We start from the raw sequence: 22,353 nt of genomic DNA on the forward strand, positions 1-22,353 counted from the left end.
TGCTGGTGTGGGAATCACATTTGCAGACCACTGATCTATAGGATCCAGTCCATATCATTTGGAAAACATACTTGTCCCTGTGCTATGGGTCAAGGTTTTGCATCTTTTCAAATATTTATCCTTCTGGCTAGAATATGTTTTCCCATCTTAGTCAAAATCTGAACTCTTTCTCTATCTAGGATATATTATTTAGTGTTGATATTCCCCCATATACATATATGCATATTTGGCATTGATAGGCACTTCTCTATATTTTCTCTGTATTTTCTTGTGACTTTTTACATGCTTTCCATTTTACGTATTTTCACATTAATGATATATTGCCGTTGGGAGTCCACAGCCTGAGTTTCTGGTAACAAAGAATCTGGCTTACTTACTACGTTAAAATATGGATATGTTTCTTTAGGATATGTAGCATATAGAATCTACTTTTTCGGCCGGGCGCGGTGGCTCAAGCCTGTAATCCCAGCACTTTGGGAGGCCGAGATGGGCGGATCACGAGGTCAGGAGATCGAGACCATCCTGGCTAACACGATGAAACCCCGTCTCTACTAAAAAAAAAAAAAAATACAAAAAACTAGCCGGGTGAGGTGGCGGGGCCTGTAGTCCCAGCTACTCAGGAGGCTGAGGCAGGAGAATGGCGTAAACCCGGGAGGCGGAGCTTGCAGTGAGCTGAGATCCGGCCACTGCACTCCAGCCTGGGTGACAGAGCGAGACTCCGTCTCAAAAAAAAAAAAAAAAAGAATCTACTTTTTCAGGTTGGTATGTAGGCACAATATATGACACTCACTCCAGTTCTGTGTAAAAAGATTGGTGAATGTAATGTACGTGAGACAGCAGAGTGCCTTCACTTTAAATTCCATCTGAAGTTATAAGTGAAATGATGAAACAAAGTTTAATGATATATTTTTACATTCAAAATGGACCACCAAATTGTTGACTCTAGAGTAAATCAAATCATTGACCAAAAACCAAAAGGATTTATACTAAGTGGTATTGCTTTTACTTAATCCATAATATGTTTCCTAGCAAAGAGTTTTTAGTTTTAAAGGTCACCTGAAAGAATTTCATTTTCTCATTTTGAATCAGTCATCTCACTTTATTATGCCGGCACTGTTTAATAAGAATGTAGAATTTCTTAACAAATAACATCATTTTTATTCACAGTTCTTTTTTTCTTCAAGATATTAAGAGTCTCTGAAAGCTAATGAAGTTGATGAATCCTATTAACATAAATTTCACGAGGTGTGGTGACTCATGCCTGTAATCCCAGCACTTTGGGAGGCTGAGGCGGGCGGATCATGAGGTTAGGAGTTCAAAACCAGCCTGGCCAATATGGTGAAACCCTGTCTCTACTAAAAATACCAAAATTAGTTGGGCATGGTGGTGCACACTTGTAATCCCAGCTACTTGGGAGGCTGTGGCAGGAGAATCGCTTGAACCCAGGAGGTGGAGGTTGCAGTGAGCTGAGACTGCACCACTGCACTCCAGCCTGGATGACATAGTAAGACTCTGTCTCAAAAATAAATACATAAATAAAATCAAAATTTAAAAAATTAAAATTAAAATTAGAAAAATAAATGCATATGTTCATCTAAAATGTTATAATTAAATTACTTATTGATTTTAACTTCTGGGATAATATCATTATATAAACTTTTCTAATGTACAAAAGCTCCTATAATAAAGAATTAACACTGTGGCCCTTCCCTCCAAACAAAGAAAACAAAAGGAAAAACAAACATAAAACAGCCAGTACAATTCCATTCCTAGTCCACTTTCTCTTCCTTGTGTTTCTCTTATTATTTGCTTCATTCTAGGGCTTCCCTCACCCATGTATTATAAAAAAGTTTAAACTCTGTGCCACAATTTTCTTATACAGTAAAAAAAGAAACAAACATATTTTATGTGATTATTCTGAAGATTAAATGATGCAATCAACTAAAGTCATGAACTTACGTTAGGCCACATTCAAAGCCGTTCTGGGTTGCATGCACCTGGTGGGCAATGGGTTTGGACAAGCTTGTCTTAGAGTTTAAAGAAACACGGAATTAAAACCCATAGCAACAATAACATGAAAGGTGAGAGAAAGTGAAATAGGATTAAAGGCTCTGAGGTCCTAGCATTACTGGACATGAAGCGTAAGAAGTAATATGCGTTAAATTGTAATAAGATAATGATTAATATTGTAATCTGTTAAGCAGCAACTAAACAGTAAAATAATTAATTTAAGGTCTAATCCTGCATATGAAGTCTTTAGATTATATTAAGTTTGAAATCATATTCTCAACATTGTTTATTATTATTATTTCAATAGGTACTTATACAGTCAAAGTACCTTGCTTGTTATTTTGATACGTACTTACACAAAGTATAGGCAGTCTTTCACATTGCTTGTTATTTTGATACATACCTGCACAAAGTATAGGCAGTCTTCACTTTCCATGATATTGAAATAACTTTAGAATCTCTGGAAAACAATCTTAACAACAGATGATAATAATGAGAATTGTCCTTTGACCTTTAAAATTTTGTCTTATTATAAATTATAAACAAATAGGAGTATAAAACATAGCAAACCTAATATTTGGTTTGTACACTATACTATAAAGAATGAGAACCATTAAAGGGTTTTATTTCTTTTCAAAATGTATTAAGTAGTTTGAAAAATGCTGACTCTTCATCGTTGCATAGCATTTTAACTTTTATACTTTTAATATTGTGAGATATCTCCAAGAAGTCCTCTTTGAAAAATATACTGATTTAATTAACACATAAAAATTGTATGTGGGCATACTTTGCTGTATTGCAACTTGCTTTATTGCTCCTCACAGATTGTGTGCTTTTTACAAATTGAAATTCTGTGACAATCCTGTATCTAGCAAGTTTATTGATACCATTTTTCCAACAGCATGTGCTCCCTTTGTGTCTCTGTGTCTTGTAATATTTCGAATTTTTTTATGATTGTTAAGTCTGTTGTAGTGATCTGTGATCAGTGGTCTTTGATATTACTACTATAATTGTTTAGGGTCATCATGAACCATGCCCACATAAAACAGAAAACTTAATTCATAGATGTTGTGTGTGTTCTGACTGCTGTATTCACTGACTATTCTCCAGCGGATACGATTTGGCTTTGTGTCCCCACCCAAATCTCATGTTGAGTTGTAATCCCCAGCGTTGGAGGAGGGACCTGGTGGGAGGTGATTGGATCATGGGGGCGGATTTTCCCCTTGATAATCTTTTTTTTTTTTTTTTTTTTGAGACGGAGTCTCGCTCTGTCGCCCGGGCTGGAGTGCAGTGGCCGGATCTCAGCTCACTGCAAGCTCCGCCTCCCGGGTTCACGCCATTCTCCTGCCTCAGCCTCCCGAGTAGCTGGGACTACAGGCGCCGCCACCTCACCCGGCTAGTTTTTTGTATTTTTAGTAGAGACGGGGTTTCACCATGTTAGCCAGGATGGTCTTGATCTCCTGACCTCGTGATCCGCCCGTATTTCTTTACAGCAGTGTGAGAACAGACAAGTACATCATCTCTCTCCCTTTCCTCAGGCCTCCCTATCCCTGAAGCACAACAATATTGAAAGCAGGCCAATTAATAACCCTATGATGGACTCTGAGTGTAGAAATGAAAGGAAGAGTTGCATGCCTCTTGCTTTAAATCAAAAGCTAGAAGTGGGTAAGTTTGTTGAGGAAGGCATGTAGAAAGCTGAGATGTGATGAAAGCTAGGTTTCTTGTGCCAAATAGCCCAGTTGCAAATGCAAAGGAAAAGTTTTTGAAAGAAATTTAAAGTGGTATTTCAGTGAACACACAAAAAACGCAAAAGCAAAGCAGTCTTATTGCTGACCTGGAGAAGTTTAATAGTCTGGACAGAAAATCAAAGCAGCCACCTCATTCCCTTGAGCACGGCCCTAACTCTCCACAATTCTATGAAGACTGAGAGGCGTAAAGCTGCAGAAAAAAGTTTGAAGCTAGCAGAGATTTGTTCATGAGATTTAAGAAAAGAAGTCATCTCTATAAAAGAAACATGCAAGGTGAAGCAGTAAGTGCTGATGGAGAAGCTGTAGCAAATTATCCAGAAGATCTGCCTAAGACCAACAATGAATGTGGCTATGGTATACGACAGATTTTCAATGTAGATGAAACAGCTTTCTATTGAAATAAGATGCAACATCAGAATTCATAGCTAGAGAGGAGAAGCAAATGTCTGGCTTCAAAGCTTCAAGTAGCAGGCTTACTCTCTTATTATTAGCTAATGCAGGATAGTGACTTCAAGTTGAAGCCAATGCTCATTTATCATTCTGAAATTGCTAGAACCCTTAAGAGTTATGATACTTCTAGTCTTCCTGTTCTGTAAAGTGGAGAAACAAAGACTAGATAATAACACATCTGTTTACAGCATGCTTTACTGAATGTTTTAAGCCCACTTTTGGGACCTACTGCTCAGAAAAAAAAATCTTTTTGAAATATTACTGCTCATTGGCAATGCACCTGGTCACCCAAGAGTTCTGATGGAGATGTGTGAGGAGATCTTGTTTTCACACCTGCTAACACAACTTCCATTATGCAGCTCATCAATCAAGGAGGAATTTCAACTTTCAAGTCTTATTATAAAAGAAATCCCTTTTGTAAGACTGTAACTGCCATAGATTAGTGATCCCTCTGATGGATCTTGACAAAGACAATTGAAAACCTTCTTGAATGGATTCAATATTCTAGAGGTCATTAAACAGATTTGTCATTCATATGGGAGGAAGTCAAGATACTAACTTCCATTAACTCCATTAACAGGAGTTTGGAAGAAGTTGATTCCAACCATTATGGATGACTTTGAGGAGTTCAAGACTTCACTGGAGGAGGGAGCTACATATTTGATAGCTAGAGAATTAGAATCAGAAGTAGAGTCTAAAGATGTGACTGAATTGCTGCAATCTCATGATAAAATGTGAATGGATAAGGATGTATTTCTTATGGATGAGCAAAGAGTTTCTTGAAACCTACTTCTGGTGAAGATGCTGTGAATATCATTGAAATGACAACGAAGGATTTAAAATATGACATACACTTGGCGGATAAAGCAGGGTTTAAGAGGTCCAACTCCAACTTTGAAAGAAGTTCTATTGTGGTAAAAGGTTGTCAAACAGCATTGTGTGCTACAGAGAAGTCCTTCATAAAAGGAAGAGCCAACCGATGCAGCAAACTTCATTGTTGTCTTATTTTTAGAAATTCTCACAGCCATTTCAAACTTTAGCCACCACCACCATCAATCAGTCAGCAACCATCAACATCAAAGCAAGACTCTCTACCAGCAACTTGATTATGATTCACTGAAGGCTCAGAAGACCATAGAATATTTTTAACAGTAAATTATTTTCTAATTAAGATATGTACCTTGTTTTTAACAACATAATGCTATCTCATGCTTAATAGAGTACATATTAATATAGTATACTTAATAGAGTATAATGTAAACATAACTTTTATATGCATTGGGAAACAAAAAAAAATGTGTGACTTTCTATATTGAGATATCTGCTTTATTGCTGTGGTCTGGAATTGAACCTACAATATCTCAACATAGAATGGCTAAAATGAGCTAATTAACATATGCATTACCTCATATACTTACTATTTTTTGTGAGAATACTTAAAATTTACATTTATTTTCAAGAATATGATATATTGTTATTGATTCTAGTCTTTATGTTGTATAATATTTATCTCTTGAACTTATTCCTTCTGACAAACTGAGATTTTATATCCTTTGCCAGTCGGTCCCCATGGGAGCCTCTCTGTGGACAGAGTGGAGGTATCAGGGGATGGAGCATCCTCGCAGGGGATGGAGCATCTGCACAGGAGATGGAGCACCCTCACAGGGGATGGAGCACCCTCGCAGGGGATGGAGCACCCTCGCAGGGGATGGAGCACCCTCACAGGGGATAGAGGATCCTCACAGGGAATGGAGGACCCTTGCAGGGGTTGGAGCACCCTCACAGGAGATGGAGCACCCTCGCAGGGCATAGAGCACACAGGCGGGGATGGAGCACCCTTGCAAGGGTTGGAGCACCCTCACAGGAGATGGAGGACCCTCACAGGGCATGGAACACCCTCGCAGGGGATGGAGCATGCTCACAGGGAAGAACCCAGAGTCAAGGTGTGAGGAAGCCAAAGATCAGATGATAAGTAGGGGAGGAGGATCCAGGGATAAGCAGAGACAACCTGAGAAGGGAGGCAGGTGGATTCCCCAGATCCTCCAGTGTGTTCATGAAGGACAAGAGACAACCCCCTCGTAGCAAAATCAAAGGCCAGGGTTGCCTGAGCAACATGCCCACATCCGCCCGCTGGGCCCGGCCACTCCGCTCACAGACAGCATCCTGTTACTTGCTTCTCTTCATACACCAAGCCCCATTATTTGTGAAAACTTGAGTATGTCTTTGTATTTCTAAGCTAAGCCAGACAATGTAATCCGGATTTATCAGTCAAAATCATCACAGAAAATAAAGTCTATGAATGGGGAAATTATGAGTCTTCTGTTTCATCCGGTATCTAGAAAGGTCTTAAAAGAAAACAGCCATTATAATGTAACTAAAATAAATGCACCTGTGTAACACCTTGCTTCTGGACAGGAGACATGATCAAAAATAACAAATTTCTACAGGGAAGTGCATGGCTGATTTTGAGGAATGGCAATAGAGCTAGCAATGGTGAAATGAGGCGGATGTCAGACAGGTGGTAAAACCACAGCATGTGGGATTTGGAACTGACCCTGGTTAGACACTGGTATATATTTTAAAGAAATAATCCAGAAATTAATAGGAAGATGTATGCACAATAATGCATATTCTAATGTTATAAGTACAGTCTCCATGCTGGAAATGAAGAGCTAAAATGGTTGTAATAATAATAACTCACACCCGTGAGCTATGAGTCAGTAGATATTTTCTAAGCACATTAAAGGCATGATGCATCTTGTTCTCGTATCAACTCCGTGAGGTAAATAGATTCATTATTTCTATTTTATAGATTAAAAAATTAGGCAAAAAATGTTTAACTAGTTACTTGAAGTCCACAGCTGTATTAACCAGGTTTCTCCAGTAAAAAAGAATAGATGATGATAGATAGATAGATAGGTAGACAGACAGATAGATGATAGATAAATAGATAATGCTTCCGTGGGTTTGTGTGTATAGAGAGAAAAGAAAGTGACAGACAAAGAGAAAGGCAGAGACAGACAGACAGTGAGACACAGACATAAAGATTTATTTTAAGAAGTTGGCTCACATGATTGTGGGTGCTGGCAACTCCAAAGTGGGCAGAGCAGACCCGCAGGATGGAGCCCCCAAGGCAGTATCCCCTCTTACTTGGGCAGACAGTATATTTCTCGTAAGGCCTTTAGCTCATTGGCTGAGGCTCACTGACATTAAGGAGGGTCGTCTGCTTTACTCGTAGTCTACTCATTGAAAATATTAACTGCATCTAAGACATACCTTCACAACAACATTTAGTCTGGAATTTTACCAAACAACTGGACACCATAGTCTAGCCAAGGTGACACATATTAAATTTAACCATCGCAATAGCCAGGAAGTGTTGTCTTCAGAATACAGGTCAGCAGACTCAGAGACTGTGAGCTGTCACCACGTGGCCCTGCCTCCCAGAACATGCGTCAGTAGGGCAGCTCGCTGAATGTAGCTGATCCCAAGTAAGCAATACTTTGCCTCCTCACAGAATTATGCATAATATTTAACTACATGGAAAAAAACTTTAAGAGAAATGTTACATAAAAATACCAGGCATGAAATTAATTTTTAAAATCTCAAAATGATTAAGCCATCTATAATTTATAAAAATTCTAGTCCAAGTGTGGTGACTCGGGTCTGCAATCCCAGCACTTTGGAAGGCCAAGGTAGGCAGAGCACTTGAGGCCAGCAGTTCAGGACAGCCTGGGCAATGTAGTGAAAATCCGTTTCTACAGAAAATACAAAAATTAACTGGGCATAGTGACATGCACCTATAGTTTCACCTACTCGTGAGGCTGAGGTGGAAAGATAGCTTGAGTCTGAGACATCAAGGCTGCAGTGATCCAAGATCATGCCACTGCATTCCAGCCTGGGCACCAGAGCAAGACCTCATCTCAAAAACAAAGCATCTATCTATCTATCTATCTATCTATCTATCTATCTATCTAATTTCTAGGAGAAACCACTTAATGTACAGGTTGGAACCTGTACATAATCCAAAATGCTCGGGACCAGTTGTGCAGTTCAGATTTTTTCAGATTTGTGAATATTCACATCATACCAGTTAAGCATCCCAAATCTGAACATCTAAAATCTGAAAGGCTTCAATGAGCAGCATCTCCTTTAAAGGGTCATATTTAGGCTCAAAAAGTGTTGAGTTTTGGAGCATTTCAGATTTTGGCTTTTCGACTCTGGGATGCTCAATTTGTGCCAACAGTGACTAGATAGAATAAAATGTTGAGAGTATAGATTTTGCTTTTATTTTCCCAATTTTATGTGCAAGTATATATGACTTGTATTATCAAATTAGACACACACATGAGTTATGCATGCACAGACACACACAGATGTACATTCACACACAAAGACTACTTCTTCTTGTTATTTGGGGTTTTAAACTTTTATTTTGAGGCCGGACATGGTGGCTCAGACCTGTAATCCCAGCACATTGGGAGGTTGAGGCAGGTGGATCACTGGAGGTCAGGAGTTCAAGACAAGCCCGACCAACATGGTGAAACCTTGTCTCTACTAAAAATATAAAAATTAGCCGAGTGTGGCAGTGCATGCATTTAATTCCAGCTACTTGGGAGGCTGAAGCAAGAGAATCACTTGAACCTGGGAGAAAGAGGTTGCAGTAAGCCAAGATTTCATTACTGCGTTCCAGCCTGGGCGACAAGAGCAAAAGCCATCTCAAAACAAACAAACAAACAACAAACAAACAAACTTTTGTTTTGATATAATTTCAAACTTACAGAAAAGGTACAAGAATAGAACAAGGAACTCCTAAACATGTTTTATGCATATTCACCAATGTTCGATATTTGTTTTCATTAGTTTCCATCTCCTCTCTATCTCATTATATATATCTATATATCTATGCACATAAACACATATGCACACATACAGATGCATGTATATACACACACACAGAGCTACATGTTATGTACATTGTATTTCTGAACCGTTCGAGGCTAACTTTAAGCCACTCTCACCCTGCGTCTCTAATTCCCTCTTATAATACAGTGTGTATTTTCTAACAAGGGTTTTCCTCCTCATTCATAACCACAACTTTATCACAAAAACCAGGAATTTAATATTAATGCAATAATAGGATACAATCCATAGTCTGTCTTTAAATGTCCTCAATTTTCCCAGCACTGTCCTTTTAACATCTTTTTCCTGGTCCAGGGTTCACCGGCTCTTCCTTCTTATTTCCTCCTTAATCTAAAGCCGCTCCTGCAGAGACGTTTTCAGGTAAACACAGCAGCATGTGTGCATCACAAGAACCCCTTCCAAGAGACCACCCGCAGAAATCATAGCTGTGTCCTGAGGACGCTGCTTTGTATTTTTAAGTTTCTGGAATTTTTCCCTGAAATGTCCGTTGCAGGCATCTTATTAGCTACGTATGATGATCCTTTATCATGGCTTTGAAAATCCAGCCCGTGTTCTTCAGCTGTCATCAGAAAACTTCTCAGCAGAATTTGTTTGATGACTGTCACTATTTTCAGAAATTATGACCACACTCAATGGTGAAAATAATTTTAATATGTGACCTCCTTAAAAAGCAAAAATCATGCATTCTAATTAGACATACAGAAGAGGAGAAAACTATTCCCCAAATCAGACCAGACGTACCTTCCTAGGAGACAATTCCGGAGGTGATTCCTTCCCGTCCTGAGCTATGACGCCTGCAACTCTGTTTTTAACAGTCTCACGTGAATCTCTATAGAAGAAATTACAGAAAATGTAACAACCAAACTATAGAAACTTAAGAATTATCAGAAAAATAATCTAAGATGAATTCTTATAATTTCAAATAATATTCAAAGTGCTACTAACTTTATCTAAAACTTTCCAGTAATCCATAAATTACACTTATTTTTTTCTTAACTTTTAGAGATTATTTTCCTGTCTTTATTTTCTTTTGCTTTATCTTCTTATTTATTGTCAACTAATGTTCTCTTGTGTGAAGTGTTATGATGCTTTGTAAGATAACAAAATGATTTTGCACCAAAATATCCTATAGATAAATTATTAAATTAATTACATTACAAGAGACAACTCTGATTTTGCAGTTGACTCATTGAATGCATTCAATATTTCTTGAGTGTTCACATCTGCACTGGGTACTCTTGGCTGGTTGCAGACATTGTTCTGAACGACTCTCCCGGCATACACTATCTAGAAGTTGTCCCATGACATGAGGCTTTTCTAAATACCTGAACATATCTACAGCATGTTATACAAATAAATATGATGATGTTGGAGTAACAGTTTCCTGTGACTTTACCAGGAAATACTTGTGCCTATATTCTTTGTGTATCGTGTAGGTTAGAATCCTCCTAATTTTCCAGACACAGAAAAAATAATTTAAGCCATATGTTCGACAAATGTTTTCCGGACTCATAATCCATGACCCTAGTCTACGTTTTGTTGCTTCTGCAAACTGTCCAGGGGATATGACAGGTGATGGCAAAACATGTGAAAAATAGGACGAGTGCTTGGCGAATCCAAGAACAAATCCGAGGAGGTAAAGAAATGCAAACTCCGGGCATGGTACAGCTGCCATTTGTTTTCCCTCTGTCAAGTTAGTGGTTCCAGAAGTCATTTCAAACCAATAAACTTTTTGGCATGTTGCAAATAAATTTGCTTTTATCTACCACAGTGGTCATTCATGGTCTATTATTCCTTTCAGTAACAGTACATCATCTTTTCTAGATTGAATCAATCCAGCATGACCTAAAAGGTGTTATTTCTTCTTCATGCTTATCTGTTATTCTGATGAGGACAACAAAAGACCCAGTGTTTTCGCCAGCAGAGAGCAATGCTTACAGTGTGGAGGAAGAAAAGACTTGCCCCTCTTCTTCTTTCTCCTCCTCTTTTTTTTTTTATCCTTTGTTTCTTCCTTATTTTAGCTCTCACTTCCTCTCTCCTTTTTTGTCTTTTTCCTCTTCTTGTAGAAAGATCTGGCACATGCCAAGTGCTTATTTGATATTTTTGATTATAAATTTCAAGCAAGGTCAATTGAAATGATTTTGAGAGCTTTTTTTTCAACAATGTTCAGCTGTTTGTTGTAAGAAGATAGTTAAGTGGGCTCTGCATTGGAAGGTGAATACAATAATCAAAGAAATGAGTAAGGAAGTTAAAAATGCTTTCACAGGAGTGGTTTATGTCCAAACCATGAGCTCTCAACTTGGGGCAGGAAGACAATGCAAATGTAAAGACGGCAAAAAGTGAGAGAATGAGTGGTTTGGAGATTGATGAATAGCTGGAGAAACCCAGCTGGAAGAGCAGGAAATGAGACTGAGAAGGCAGGATTCTTCTCTTATTTCATTTTTTTTAAGTTCAGGAGTACATGGGCAGGTTTGTTCCATAGGTAAACGTATGCCATGATGGCTTGCTGCACAGGTCATCTCGTCACCGAGGTATTAAGCCCAGTGTCCATTAGCGGTTCTTCCTGCTGTTCTGCCTCCTCCCCTCTCCAACAGGCCCCAGTGTGTATTTTTCCCCATCATGTGTCTATGTGTTCTCATCGACAATGCAGGATTCTTCAAGTGAACATTTAGAAATGGCCCAGCTACTGGTCACTCTCAACACTACTGAAAGTGGGTGGCTGAGGTTGAATAGAGGTTGACTATGAGAACACCAAGAACCACAGAAGCTCTGGTGTTGAGTGATTCATCATATAAATACAGAAGTCACCAAGTGAATTTGATTTAGTCTGCGTCCCATATGCTTGCAGTTTGTCCATTACATAAAGCTGCCAGGACTTCCCAGCTTATCAAGTGCTACACTTGCTTCCTACCCACAGGAAGAAGCTCCATCTTCTAAACCTCCTGACCATAGAGGTGTTCTTATTTGCACAGAGTTGATGTATGGGTGAGTGGTTTTTGTTTGTCTGGTCATGTTTAAGTTTTATACACTTGTCCTTTGCACAAATGTTCAAAAGAACATTATGTGCAAAATCAGAAACATGGCTAAATTCATGCATGCCCTTCCAGTCATAAAGTTGTGTATTTCACATTAGCAAATCAAATTCATGATTACAATGCTGTTTTTAGTCTGTTGTATTTAGATACACCTTGCCATTTCTTAATCATTTTTTGAAAGATTTTATTTTTGGAGCAGTTTCAGGCTCATAGGAAAATTGAGTAGGTAGTACAGAGTTTCCATATGCTCTGATATACTTTGTCTGTGTCCCTACCCAAATCTCATCTTGAGCTGTAGCTCTCACAATTCCCACATCCCTTGGGAGGGACCTGTTTGGGAGGTGATTGAATCATGCGGGTGGATCTTTCCCATGCTGTTCTCGTGATAGTGAGTATGTCTCATGAGATCTGATGGTTTTATAAAGGGGAGTTTCCCTGCACATGCTCTCCCTTGCTTGATGATAAGATGCCCCTTGCACTTCTGCCATGATTGTGAGGCCTCCTCAGCCATGTGAAACTGTGAGTTAATTAAACCTTTTTTCCTTTATGAATAACCCAGTCTCAAGTATGTCTTTATCAACAGAGTGAGAACAGACTAATAAATGCTCCCTGAATACTCAAAACCTAAACAAACTCTCCCCCACTATCGACATCCTGCGGTACATCTGTTACAATGGCTAAGCCAATATTGATGTCTTATTGTTCACTACAGTCCATAGTTTACATTAGAGTTCATTCTTGGTGTTGTACATCCTATGGATTTTGGAAAATATATAATGTCATGTATCCATCAGTATAGTATTATGCAGAATAGTTTCACGGCCCTAAAAATCCTCTATGTTCTACCTACTCATTACTGCTTCACTAATTATATTATGACATAAAGAAAATAGCAAATGTTTATTGAGAGAGCAAAAAAAGTCTTACATTCAAAGTCCAGAGTACTTTCACAATAGGACCTCACTTTCTTTGTGGCAGACATGGAGCTGTTCCACCATTCCTCTCAGATCCCCCATCAAAGATGCACCTTCCCAGCTGTCTGCTCCATCAGGCTTGGCCTCAGCTAACAAGAGCATCCTCACGCAATAACATGCAGTTCTCAGGGGCCACTCGCATCCAATGACTGGTTGCAGAATTCCATAATGGTCAAAACTGTTCGGGACAACTGTGGCAAATAATTTCCACTCCAGAAACTCCATGGGAGGTTAGCTAATGTTTTGTCTTGTTCGAAGGGACATTTAACTTATCTCTCTGCTCAGTCTTGCCTTCTCTGCCCAGTGATAACTCCAATAAAAATCCAAAACACCAATATCCCCCTCAAAGTCGGCTTCTAGAGGGTCCAGCCTGTGGTATATCTCAAGGCAGAAAAAATTTTGTCTTACTTTTCAGAACTAGTACAAGAAAAAAACAGGTTTCAGAAAATTCAAATCAAAGATCGAGATACCCGCATTAGTGGAAGCAGGAATCTGAGCTTCTTAAAACATTTTCTAAGGAAGCCTACCTAGAGATCTCAGAGGTGAAGAGTCATCACCAACAGGTGATCTTACAACTCTCTTGCTTCTGCAGGAATTAATAGAGCCTGGGAATGCGACAGAAGGTGAAAGAGAAAAGAAAAGGAGCAATGAAGGAGGGTGAAGATTATGCTCATGGCCACACCGAGCCCCAAACACTGAAAAGCTGATCTGCGCTCGTCTCTCTTGTGTGTCCCATAACTTTTACATTCTTGAGTTTTCTAAAACATTCCATGAGAAGAAACAGCAGCACATTCAATATCTGAATTCTTGCTGTTTATTATTTATTTCTCTTTCAGCGGCAGGGTCTCACTCGGTCACCCAGACTGGAGTGCAATGGCATGATCATAGCTCATTGCAGCCTGGAACTCCTGGATTTCAATGATATTCTAGCCTTAGCCTTCCAAGCAGCTGGGATTATGAGCATGTGTCACCATGCATCAGGAACTGAATTATTGCTATTTCTAAGACTGATAACTAATCCAAGAAAGAAAAAAAAGGTTGTTTTCTAGATTAAAAGTATTGTGTCCAAGGACTTGGAATACAATGATTTATAACTGACTGGTACTTACCAGAAAGAGACATTGAATATACAGTTAGTGAGGAAAAGCAAATCAGCCAGCATGGTACATCCTGTGGTTTTCTGCCATGTGACTTACCAAAGGTGACCATGCCAGGGCCATAAATCCAAGCAGGCTTTCTGTGCAGGTACCACAGGCAACGGTGAGTTTTAGGGAGTATTTCAGGATCCAGGTAATTCACAGCAACGCCTGTTTTAATTATCATGGTTAAAAACCTACTGCTGAGATTTAAGGATGTGTAGATTCCAGAAGAGCATCATTAGGCTAGCACTGTTTCACTGAAATAAGTAATACAGATCCATGAATTGTCACATGAGTGGTAAATATGCAAAGTCAAGAGCCATTTGTATGCTCACAAGACTTTATAGTCTGCAAAACAGTTGCAATGATAATAGTTTAAGCCCAGGTGAGAACAAAACCCTATAAAAATAGACGACATAGACTGGCCTGTTAGATGGGCACGTGCCCAAATAAATGACTTACATCACACCAAGCTATTCAACCTGAAAATCCAAATTCCAGAATTACCGGGCTTTGAAAGGTTAAAGCATTTTCAATATTCCAGGATTCCCTATTGAAAAATGCAAGTATTCCTCAATGAATCAAGACCCTAAGTCACTATATTCACTTGTATGGATAGCGTATCACTGTGGAATATACTGAAGCCATGCACATGTGTGTGTACACAAACATAGAGCAATTCAGTAAATAAGACAGAAAGAAAATGCTCCAGAATTGGGAAAAATCCAGCACCCATTGAACAATGTTGCCGGGAATGTAGGTCACGAAGACTCGGTATCAGGAACTTGGAATCTACATCAGGAACATGATCAGATAAAGGTTGGTACTTGAGATGCAAAACGATGCAAGTGGATAGAAGCAGAAGAGCAAGGGGAAATCCAGGCAGAGGCACAAACAACACGTGGAATGGCTCATGGTCACAATAAGGATTTTTACTTCCTTAGATGTTGCAAATATGTTGGTAAATCTATAAAGAATGATTAGCAAAAGTTGCAAATTATTCCCATGGGCTCATCTCAACCACGGGACGTGCAGTGAATACTAATAGTGTGCTAGTCCAGCCAGCCTGCTCTTAGTGCCCCTCTTACAAAAAGGAACACAGCAAAGATGAATGTAATTCTGGTCCATGGTTAATTGGCAAGAAGCTCTGATCATTTTCCTAGTATGAGGTGTTTATCATTTTTGTGTTTCAGTAAATGTCAAAGAAAAAGAGCTCAACTTCATGTATGTATAAACTATATTTATACCATATACACACTACATATATATATACAGAGCTAGTGTATATACATACTTGTGTGTATATATTATATATATACATATAATAGATATATAATTATATATGTGTACATTCTGGCCTTACAAGTTATGCACTTCCAGCCCAATCCCCACCCTACCCCAAGGAGTTCTTTGTCAATCTTTTCCTAAGGAGCAGTGCCTGTATGCTTATTTTTCTTCGAATGTATATGTGAGAGGGGGATCAGATGAAAGAGTGACTTTGGTTAACCCAAGATGGCCAAGGTGTGGTCTGTTTTCCACATACACATACACTATTCATTTGTGGTTTTCTCTCAGTGTCTAATACTAGTTGGAAGCATCCTAAGGATGATGATGATGATGAGCATAGAAGATGAGACATTCCTTCTGGTCATTCTTTTGCAGGTTTTATCATGTCATTTACCCTCCCCTTTGCAGTGGGGGTATATTATGTGAGGGATCTATAGTGACATGTTTCATAAGAGATGAGCCTGCAACCTTCTCACGTGTGAACTGTTTTCATAACCTCTTCTTTTACATTGGTCACATTATTCTTAAGGGGATGCTTGTTAGAAAGAGGAAAATGTGAAAGACACTTGATGCATACATTAAAGGCACGCTTTTCTCTGGATGATTGCAATTGTTCCTGCAGGAAGCACAATCTCATATGTACAAGAGAAAATGGCATTGAATTCAGAGGTAGGCAGAGAGAGGTCAGAGCCCTTTGTATTTACAAGAACTGACAGTTTTAATGTGCACTGATTTCAGACCAGACAAGAAAAGTGGACATCACGATTCACACACCAATTTTCCTGATCTGTGCTTGTGGTGTTGGCTGTGGGGGCTGCAGTCAAGGCTCCTGAGTCCAAAAAGATCCAGGTCATTCTCTTTTTACTGTTGCTTTAAATAGCATGACCTACCATGGCTGCATGAGTGACTTTTAACCTCTTTGAGGTAGGAGAAATGATAAGCACATTCAGGAAGCTCTAGATAAGCAGGTTACAGAAAGTATTGTTTTCTCTCTTAGAAGGAATGACTTGCTCACCAATCCAGAAGCAAAGTTCCAATAACAGCTGTTTACATGAATAGTTTGTGGTGCAGAAGTGACACCTGTGCCCAGGTGCAAGTCACAGGAAAGCAGAAATGCTCTCTGTGGCTCACAGGTAACTGATGGCTGTATATTTAGGAGAAAACTCCCTCTTCGCTCCTTCTGGTTGTTTCTGTTTTCACAGTAGGAAAAAAAATCACTGGAATATAGGGATTTTGAAAGCAGGGAATTAAAATCAGAAAGAATGAGAAACCTTGGCATTGTGATACAGAAGAGGATGAACTAGGTTATATCTTAACATTTTTTGTAAGACAAAAATTATATGTTTTCAGATCAAAGTAAGCCTTTGGCAATGAGACAAACATGAAAGAGTAATAGACGTATTGACACATTCTATGTGAGATTGTGTGTTTACAGCTTCTCCAGGAGACCCGAGCAAGCCCACTGGTATGATCAGGTTGGCTGACCTTCAGGGCAGGGGAGGCACATTCTCCTCAGTTAATACGTGAGGCCATTCTGAGTTCTGCACACCACTTTTTTTTTTTTTTTTTTTTTTTTGAGACAGAGTTTCACTCTGTCACTCAGGCTGGAGTGCAGTGCAGTGACTGGATCTCGGCTCACTGCAAGCTCCACCTCCTGGGTTCACACCATTCTCCTGCCTCAGCCTCCTGAATAGCTGGGCCTACAGGCGCCCATCACCATGCCTGGCTAAGTTTTTGTATTTTGAGTAGAGACGGGGTTTCACCATGTTAGCCAGGATGGTCTCAATTCCCTGACCTTGTGATCCGCCCTCCTCGGCCTCCCAAAGTGCTGGGATTACAGGCGTGAGCCACCGCGCCGGGCCTGCACACCATTGTCTTAAAAACAAATGGTTAAATATGCTGTGGTTACCCAGGTTTCAGAACAGCATGTTCACATTTCTCAGGATTAGAAAACTCATGCAAAATGTTAAACTAGTGGTAGTTTCTTTCATCTTTGGAAGTTCATCTTCAGTGGAAGTTGCTTCCTCATCATTTCACATTAAGCTACTGAGGAAGGTTTATTGGAGGTCGAGGTGAAATAGCATCTGATGATCTTGTTCTTTAAACGATCCATTACTCCTTATGGAACAAGTAATAAGAAACCTTTAAGGATGGACTATGCCTTCAGATAGCTCAGCTCCACAGGACTCTTAATATAGCTTTGGAAACCAAGGTTTGAAAAAGTTAAGCAGCTTTCCCAGGGTTGTGCAGTGAGCAGCCGGGACAGTCTCCTGAGACCTCACCCAACGCACTGCTTCTTCCCAGTGTGCCTGCAGAATACCATATGGCGGGCCATTCCCAACACCAGAACATAAATGCTGTCGCTGCCACTGGCAGGTAACTGCTTATTCATGATAAGAAAGTGTTATGGATAATCTAATAAATTAACTAATGATTAATGTTTAATATAAATTTAATGTACTTTTTAATTTGAAAAAGTTGACATATTAATGAATAAATGAATGCAAGCTTTCTTAATTAAAGTGTCAGTTTAAGATCCTAGATATATTTTTAATCTGGTTAAGAAAACTGAACTATCAAGCCAGACACAGTGGCTTACGTATGTAACCCCACCACTCTGGGAGGCTGAGATGGGAATATCACTCAAGCCTAGGAGCTGCAGCTCAACCTGGGCAACATGGCAAAAACCCATCTCTACCAAAAAAAATAATAATAATACAAAAATTAGCCAGGCATGGCGGCAGGCACCTGTGGTCCCAGCTACTTGAGAGGCTGAGATGGGAAGATCACTTTTGCCTGGGTAGAGGTTATGGTGAGCTGTGATCGTGTCACTGGACTCCACCTGGGAGACAGAGTGAGACACTGTCTAGGAAAAGGAAAGAAAGAAAGAAAGAAAGAGAGAGAGAGAGAGAGAGAGAGAGAGAGAGAGAGAAAGAAAGAAAGAAAGAAAGAAAGAAAGAAAGGAAGGAAGGAAGGAAGGAAGGAAGGAAGGAAGGAAGGAAGGAAGGAAGGAAGGAAGGAAAAGAAGGAAAGAAGGAAAGAAAGGAAGAAAGGAAGAAAGAAAGAAAGAAAAAGAAAGAAAAGAAGGAAAGAAAGGAAGAAAGGAAGAAAGGAAGGAAGGAAGACAAAACTAAGCTATCATGACTTTTAGTAAGTAGACTCATATAAGGAAGAAATTAGAAATTGAAACACATGATTACCTGCTCAGTGTTTACCTGTTACTGAATGAAATAGCACTGTCACGGAGTGATTGATAGGAATAAAAAAGAATGGCAAGAAGAGCAGGTACACATTCAATGTTTGCATTGGATATTGCAGTATTAGGAAAAAATATAAGAAAATAGAGAAAAGATCAAATATTACAGCCTTTCAAAGAACAAATATGTGAAAAAGTAAAACAAGAAATAAAAATAATGGATTTAATAATAGATATCAGCATTATGGAAAATCTAAAACATAATTTTAAATGTGTACCAATATATTAACTTAGGATAATGTATTAGTCCATTCTCATGCTGCTGTAAGGACATACTTGAGACTGGGTAACTTAGAAATGAGAGAGGTACAATAGACTCATAGTGCCACATGGCTGGGGAGGCCTCACAATCATGGGTCAAGCCAAATGAGGAACAAAGTCAAGTCTTACATGGTGGCAGGCAAGAGAGCTTGTGCACAGTAGGGGAACTTCCGTTTATAAAACTATCAGATCTCACAAGACTTATTCACTATCAGGAGAACAGTATGGTGGAAACCACTCTCATGATTCAATTATCTCCACCTGGCCCCACCCTGGACACTTGGAGATTATTATAATTCAAGGTGAGATTTTGGTGGGGACACAGCCAAACCATACCAGATAACTATTACTTAGGTAAAGGGTTAAAGTGTTCATAAAATATGGTGCATTTATTCCCAGCTCCCTATCCAACCCAATGCCCTTGTAATTTTTTCTAAAATCAAAATCTGTTAGTTTGGGGTACATAATGAATTTAGTTACTTAATAAAATAAAATCTTAAAGTTTTCACTTTTAGGTACTAGTTGCACTTCAAATAATGTCAACACCTAAAGTCTAGGGGCTGAATTTATAGCATTTCTAAGTCTCCTTGCACTAGGCAATGGAGAAAACTGGGGGTAGGGGAAGATTTCAAGCAGAAGTGACACGCATGGCTACCACAGACAATGTTCTATTCGTTCCTAAGGCCATGCTCTGGTTCTAAGATAATATGCTAATATTTTCATAAAAGGGGAAGAAAGAATATTTTCAAATATTTGCGTTTTTCATCACTGATCTCCAGAACACCAGATCACCACATCCTAGACCTAACAAGGTGCCCACCGTCCCATCATTCTCAAAATAGTTTTTCTATGGGGCTGTCCACACTGATACTGAGGATACACCAACTATCGTTTATCATTGCTTGTTACGTTTGTCTCTAAGTATTCTGGCTGTGATATCCTAGAGGTGGTTTTCTGCATATTTGTTTTGTTTCAGGTATTCTGAGCTTCATGGATATCTGTATTAGGGCCTCTCATCATAGAAAAATAAAATTCTCGTTATTTACAGTTGGCAAAATGTGTATTTAGAAAGTTGAAGGGAATCTACAAAAAACATGACTATGTAATTGTTTAATCTTTAATCTTTTCCTTTTTTTTATTTTCTTTTTTTTGGAAACGGAGTCTTGCTCTGTCGCCTAGGCTGGAGTACAGTGGCGCGATCTGGGCTCACTGCAACTTCTGCCTCCCAGGATCAAGTGATTCTCCTGCCTTAGCCTCCTGAGTAGCTGGGATTATAGGTGGGTGCCAACACTCAACACTCCCGGATAATTTTTGTATTTTTTTAGTAGAGATAAGGTTTCACCAGGTTGGTCAGCCTGGTCTTAAATCTTTCAGCCAGCAAAGTAATGTGAGTAAATGTGAGCTGAAACACTGTGATGAGTAATGCTAGAACATGGCAGAGACAATTGAAAAATGGAAAATGGCTGTGGACAAGGCAAGCTGGCTGAAATTTCATTCTAATTTCATGCTTTAGTTTTCTTGCTTTTCAGAATGTATTATGGAAATTTAAGACTTCTTACATCATTTTTTAAGAGATTTCAGGGAAAAATCATTCTTTCTGAGATACAGAGCTTTCTATAACTAACTTTAATTGGTTCATTCTGATTTTTCCATGTCTGATACATGTATCACTAGTATCATCTAAGATGAATTTAAGTAGTATACAAATAGATACTCTATTTCATTTTAGTAGATAAGGAATGTAAATGGTAGAAAAAACGTTTATCACCTCAAACTTAACTATTTTCTGATGACATAAAATTTCAATTCAGAGTAAAACTTTAAAGTGAAAAATATTAGGTTTAATTAAAGTAAATATTCTGTGCTTCTAGCATGTTTCCCTAAGCCACATGTGCTCAGTGAATACTTGCAGTGTGGCCAAAGACATGGTGAAATAATAATATTTTCAGTACACCAGATTAAATCAATATCCTAAAAAATGTAATCATTTATCTTTGACTTTTGAATGGAGCTACTAGGAAACTTAAAATTACATTACTGGCTTCTATTACATTTCCATTGGCAGGCACTACTCTATACAATTTCAACAGAGTATGCATCACGAAGATGGCACCTGAAAATCCGATGTTCAGGAACCACTGGTCTAAGTTCAATAATGTTGCAACACAAGTCATAAAAGCTCTGTCACCAGATGCCAAGCTGTGCAATGGAAAATGGATTCCTGGGGCTGTCCCAGTCATTCACTAACCCGGGATCACACAGGAAGCAGCCAGCAGTCCGGAAATCAGGTGTAATTGATCATTATTGATTGATTTGGATGACTGTCAGAGAGCCATTTACTTGATTCCGCTCCCAGCCCTGCTGAGATCTGTTCCAGTGACCAAGGCTTGCCCTGCTGAGATCTGTTCCAGTGACCAAGGCTTGCCCAGCCTGCCTCCAGCCCATCATTTTCAGGAGCTAATTTTCCCACCACCAGAAAGTACCAAGACAGTCCATACAGTCTGAGCCCTGGCTCAGGAACTCTTCAGCCGAATGCTTTCAGTTTCCCTTGGATATTTTCTCTTATTGGCTCCCTCTAGCCCTTGACTAGGATGACTTCAGATCTTTAGCCCCACCTACTTGGGTTTTGAACTGTGGTTTATGGTTTTCTAACCCAGCTGGCTCATTCTGATTCTTAGTTCTCTGAGACGCAGAAATGAGTAGGAGTAGATGACAGCTCCAGTGTCATTAAACTTAAATAAATAAATAAATAAATAAATAAATAAATAGGGCCAGCTACAGTGGCTCATGTCTGTAGTTCCGGGTACTGGAGAGGCTGAGGTGGGAGGATGGTTTGAAGCTGGGAGTAAGCCAGGAGATTGCACCACTGCACTCCACCCTGGGAAACAGAGTGAGAGTGAGACACTTTCTCAAATAAAGAAAAAAAGTATTGGGAAATGTCCGAGTGAGCAGTTCCATGGTGGGACGGCGATAGAGAAGAACGTGTTTAAAGAGATCAAGCAAACTTCTGTAAAGAATCAGATTGAGAAGGTTTTCTTCAGTGCACTCAATGGAAGATCACGCTTTGCCCTTTTTTTTTTTAAAATTATTGACATCTAGAAAATAATTTCATAGACTCCTTCACTGAAATAATGACCTAATAACATTTGTACTCTAAATTGGTGGTGATATAGCTTGATTGATTTGAAAGGAATTTGAAGAGTTAGAGAGAAGGGTAATTGTGAATGTCATGTTTCTTCTGCTGTACAAAATCCAACATGGCAAGTCACA

The 22,353-nt window shown here is 39.1% G+C and overlaps 1 long non-coding RNA gene across 3 annotated transcripts in view; it reads right to left on the minus strand.

Annotated features, from left to right (window-relative positions):
• Positions 1-22,353, minus strand: part of LOC108545146 (uncharacterized) — a 68,264-nt gene that overhangs the window by 27,662 nt on the left and 18,249 nt on the right. For all 3 annotated transcript variants that reach the window (XR_001890057.1, XR_001890056.1, XR_001890058.1), the window contains exons 2-3: positions 9,873-9,960; positions 2,414-2,482 (exon numbers count right to left, since the gene is read on the minus strand). This is a non-coding gene — a long non-coding RNA (uncharacterized LOC108545146). The remainder of the gene's footprint in view (positions 1-2,413; positions 2,483-9,872; positions 9,961-22,353) is intronic.

This window comes from Rhinopithecus bieti, unplaced genomic scaffold, assembly GCF_001698545.2.
Source record: "Rhinopithecus bieti isolate Rb0 unplaced genomic scaffold, ASM169854v2 scaffold_27010, whole genome shotgun sequence".
Taxonomy (NCBI): Eukaryota; Metazoa; Chordata; class Mammalia; order Primates; family Cercopithecidae; genus Rhinopithecus; species Rhinopithecus bieti.